Source organism: Chinchilla lanigera, unplaced genomic scaffold (genome assembly GCF_000276665.1).
Source record: "Chinchilla lanigera isolate Chin_1 unplaced genomic scaffold, ChiLan1.0 scaffold00015, whole genome shotgun sequence".
In the NCBI taxonomy this organism is placed as follows: Eukaryota; Metazoa; Chordata; class Mammalia; order Rodentia; family Chinchillidae; genus Chinchilla; species Chinchilla lanigera.
In genome coordinates, this window is record NW_004955416.1 from 11816227 (window position 1) to 11821384 (window position 5158).

Here is a 5158-nt window from a genome sequence, read left to right on the forward strand (position 1 = left end):
CAGTTTTCAAAATCCATCAAATTATATACATGAGGTCTATGCATGTTAGAATACACAAATTTTACCCCATTAAAAAGTACAGAATTCCTTTTTAAAGTACAGAATTAGTAGAGGAAATTATTCAGGAATATTTCTGAATGACCAGTAATTCACCCAGGAAATACTATAGTTTATTGCCGGGCTACACCCACAATTTTGGAGGGTGACGACGTGGGGAGCCCAAGGACCTGAATTCCAGAAGACTCTGCTGGTCCTGTTCTCTCTCTATCCTGACTTTGTCTCCAGGCTTAGGGAGTTTTACAAGGAGCTTGCTGAGATCTCAGAATGTGTCTCAGAAAGCGTCCCCCTCATTAAGAAAGTGGGGACACTTTCAGAGATGAGCTGGGCCAGATGCCCCAGAGGTGTGATCTGGGTTAGCGATTCTTGCGGATCTGAATCTCTTCCACATGTTTGGTGTCAGCCCAGCGGGGAGACACAGACATCTGATCCCTCCAGGAAGTCCGGGTCTGTTGTTACTAAGATTAGAACCAGGCTGCCGCCAGGATCAAGGCCACTCCTTCGTCAGCCCCTCCTGAATGAGCTGTGTTCCCTCCACCCTGCCCAGTGCCAGCGTCCTGCTTGGTAATTATAGCTCCTTGAACCCAGCCGAGCTGGGGCTGGGAGGAAGACAGCAGAAACCTAACCAAAGCTTCTCAGAAAGCCTGAACCTTTCAGACAAAGAGACAGAGAGTAAGTGAAAGGGGAAACAGAAAAAAATGAAACAACAAGAAAAAAAAGTGAAGCGATTTTAGCCTGCCTTGAATGACTTCGCCAAAGACAGTGGTCTATGGTCTACAAGAAACCTCCCGGAGATAGAACTAGGATCTTCCCGGCATTTTGGCAGCTTGGACCTGCAGGCGCACCAGGAGCAAGGCTTGGGCTCCGCTAAGATCCTCCCCTGAAGGTTTGCCTCACAGTTCACACCTGTTTTCTTTATCTGCAAAACAAAGAGAGCCCCTCAGAGGGCGCCTGCAGAAGATACCCTGGGTGTGTGAAAGTCCTCTAGACAGGGCTACAGGTTCCCTGAGGAAGCCACATGCCGGGGAAGATCTGGCAGATTTTCTGGCCTGGCTGGTCTTCCATTCTGCCTTCCTTTCTTCTCTCCCTTTCCTTCCTTTTTCCCTTGTCTCCTGGTGTTCTTTTACCCTGCTTTTCCCAGTTGTTTTCTGTCCACCCACAGCCAGCGTGACTCAAGGTCCCGCAGCCTGGCATGGCCTTCTGGTGGACAAGTGGATGTTGCAGGTGACTTCTAAGGAGCTGCTTCCCCTGGAACCCTAGTGACCCAGGACGTCTGTGTAGCCTTTCTCCCCTGAGAGGGGCAGACCTGCCCTGCGTGGGAGACCTGGCACTGGGTCCCATGGGAAAGGAGGATGAAACCATCTTTAATGGAATGAATTATTAAGCATCTAACATTTATTTATTCAAGTAGTTGCCTGGATGCCCTGGATTTTTTCTTTAGCAGAATGAAAACACACTTTTTTTTCTCTTACCTGAGGTCCTTCAACAGTGACGGGCTTGTGGCCATAGGGTCTGGACTTCCCCAGAACTGGAGATGCTCTCCGTGCTCCCCCAGAGCACGTAATTTTCTCCACACTCTGGCCAGACTCCCGGCTGCCAGGACCTGGGTCTTTCCTGCCCCGTCACCCCCCACATAGCCGGAAGTGCTGGGACTTGGTGTCCTCCCCATCTCCAGTCTTCAGCCAGTGACTGGCAGGAGTTGAGTGAGTACGCAGGCTCCTCCTTCATCCTCAGGTCACACTCAACTGCCCTATGTGTGAGGTCCTTGCATTGCTTCCCCATGCAACTCCCTTGGCCTCGTTCCTGTGGGCAGGGTCTGCTCCTTGGACAGTAACTGAGACTGCGGGGAAAGCTTGCATTTTGAAAATTTGGCTGCTTGAAGGACAAGTAGGATGGATTAGTCAAGGTCCAGGGGTCAGAGGTTGAGGCAGTGGGAGGAGGAAGGTAACTCAACTTCAAATAAAGGGAGCTGAATCCCAGGGGCTGGGAAAGGAGCAGGTTTACACTGGAGGAAGAGAGCAGGACTCCCTGGAAAAGAGCCTCCTGCAGAATGCATGTGTGAGCGCCAGTGAGGTCCCTCAGGGGGAGAGGAAGGCCTCAGGGGGCCATGCTGGGAGTGACTGTAGCCACCAAGGAGTGAGCAACAGTCCATCATGCAGGACCTGGCCGTCTGGCGGTCAGCTGGGCAGGCAGCCTGGGGCCTGGGCTTGGGGAGGTATGGCTTTGGTATGGGAAGAAGCAACAGACAGGTGCCCACCCAGAGAAACACTCGCCCTGGACCCTTGTCAGTCCCCTAGGCTTCCCGATGTTTGGTCAAAGGGAAGAATAACGATTCTGACGTCTTGTCAGTGCTGGTGTACTGAAGGATGGAAAGGTCTACTTGCCTTTGGGAAAATACAAATCACAGTTCTATCCTTGACTCTGTGGCACGCACACACACAGCACTGTTCTCACCACGGTTGTTGTTAGTGGTAATGACAGTGACAATGGTCAGGGCAGTCGAGGTCTCACGGGGTACAGAGTCACTTCCTGTGAACCAGGACTGAGTGTGCATCTTCAGGTGACCCTCCTCTGTGCAGTGGAGGTAGTGCCCTCCTTCTGGCACCTTCCCTTTGCAGGGTGTCTTCAGTCTTGTCAGTTGGATGCCACTGAGCAGAACTCAGAGGAAGCGCTTTACAGAAACGCCCTGGCAGGGCTGCAAAGTGTCTGTCTGGGCTGCCCAACAGAGCAATGGCACATGGGACAGGAAAATCAGACATGCTTTTCCTCCTGGGCACCCTGGTTGCCCCTTCTCTGACCTGTGCTGCTGCTTTTTCCCTGACCTCTCTCTTGTGGCACTAACAGACAAGGACAATAGAAGTCTGTCTGTCCACCTTATGAGGTCTGTGGCCTCAGTGACCCTGGGACCTGAGTTGTCAAGTCTCACCAGCACCAGAGATACTGAGAAAGGAACCTTTCTCCAAAAGAAGACGCCGCGCCCAGCAGACAGGAGTCTCAAGCTAAAACCGGATGCCACCCCATCAGCAGCTGCGCTGATGAGACCGTGGACTCCTGGGGTGTTTGAGACCTGGAGCTCCCCTGAGCCCGAGACAAGCAACCACCTCTGAAGGGAAGATCACAAGAGCTTCATCCAGAGTAACTGCAGATGAGAGCCCTTGAGCCAAGATGGTGAAGGGAAGGCTGAGGTGAGCCAGCAGCCCTCACCTTCCTCTCTTGCCTCTGAAGGTCAACTGATAAGGCGCACACATTCTGCCCAGCCCCACCTGAGCCAGGAAACAGGCAGGTTTGCCCACCATCTTGGTAGAGTTAACATTCAGCTTGATGTTGGGAGTGGCTGGAGCTGGAAATCGGTTAACGTGTGGAGGTAAGATAAGGCCATAGTGCCTAAAGCTGTCAAGCTACCTCTGTCTTGAGAAAAGCATCTTACCTGGACAGTTCAGTCATTAGTCACTAGGCAACCTTGTGTCTCCTGATACTAACTTTGCAAAAGTATGAATAAATGCCCCTACTGTTGTTGTTGAGGTCCTCTTACCCATCCCGTAAAGAGGCCTCCACCTAACCCAGCTCTTGTCTATCTCTTCCTCATTCCCGCTGCCAACCCTCTCCAGGGTACACAGAGAGACTAACGAGTCCTTACAGTTTGATATGGTCACGAACTATGTCCCCGCCCACTTTTCATTCCCTCTCATGACATTCATGAGGCCATCACATTTATTTAGTGTCCTTTGCGGTTACCCAGGCCTCGTGTGTCCTCTGACATCATCCAGGGCAGGAGGACTGTGCTGTGGGCATAGCCCTGCCTGCTCAACATGTGCTGGCCACATGGTGTTGGCCTGTGCTATGATCCGGGTCCCAGCTTCCTGCTTGCTCCTGGCTCTGTCAGTCTACATGGTTGTAAGCTGCCTCCCAAGAGCCTTTAGAAGAGCCTGAGGGGGTCTTTGAGGTCTGATATTAAACAGACTCACACTGACTTTTCTTTCCTTCAGATTCTCAAGACTTTCACAAGCATACAGTGAGCTCAGGATGTGGGCCGTGCATCTTGTTTCTATACAGAAATCCCTTCTCTCTGAACTCCAGACAGAGGAATCGCCCACAAGGAGACATCAGTGGCCTTTTGCAACCTCTCCTTGGAGGTGCCGCTCCTTTGCGTTACCTCATGCTTGTTACGTGGAGACTGCTTGATAAGTTTCTCCTTGAACTTGGTGCCAGGAAAAATTGCTCTTTCAGTTCTGATTCCAGACTCATTGTACAACGAGAAGCGTAGGAGCCAGCACATTTCCCTTTCATCCAGGAAACCCAGAGATAAATCTGGCCCTCTGCTGTAGTAAATAACGCGTCCCAGGTGCCTTGAGACAGACGGTTCTGCTTGCACTCTCTTTCCTGAGTTGTGTTCTGTTCTCACTGTTTCCTTTGATCCTTTTGGGAAATAGCAGGGATAAGTTTCCCCCAAATAAATCCATGCACACAAATGCATGTGTATACCACAGATGGGGCTCCCCTGTGCTCTCACTTCAGCCCTTCCCTGGGGAGCAGTGTGAGATGGTGCTGCCCACAAACTGCTCAGAGTCAGTCCAGAAAGCACATGCGCGATGTGCTGGTGTAGAAAGAGCTTGAGTGTGAGGTGTAGTAGGATCAGTGCTGGGATAAGGGAACAGCAATCGCCAGAGGGGTTTAGAAAAAGACACTGATTCTGCAGGAGACAGCAGAACGGGAAGACTTCCTAGGTGGACAGGGCCATCCAGTGGATGGGGAAGGATGGGAAGAAGTCAAAGACAGAGGTTTAGGAGGGAGACCTGCTCTGATGGAGAAAACTGTCCAAAAAGGGCTTGCAAATATCAAATGAATCATCCTTCACATTTGAGAAAAACATTAAAGACTGAGCTTTGTTGCCAGGTAAGATATGGGAAGGGGCCTGTTGGGGCTAAAGATAATATTCTTTCAAGGCGATGGGCACCCTGCCAGTTATAAACCGAACTTAGGTTTGGTACATTCTTTGGTTTAACAACCCTAGGAAGCAGGCAGAGGAGATTGGATTATTTTATGGATTAGGTCACCAGGCCACAGAGCAGTCAAGCAGCTCATTGTAGGTGGTAGCTTGTCA

The 5158-nt window shown here is 51.0% G+C and overlaps 1 long non-coding RNA gene across 1 annotated transcript; it reads left to right on the forward strand.

The window, feature by feature from the left end:
* The first annotated feature begins 555 nt into the window (after positions 1–555).
* LOC106148111 lies at positions 556–4543 on the forward strand. Its single transcript, XR_001233285.1, has 2 exons — positions 556–3242; positions 4044–4543. It is a non-coding gene; the product is annotated as an uncharacterized LOC106148111 (long non-coding RNA).
* The last annotated feature ends 615 nt before the right edge of the window (positions 4544–5158 follow it).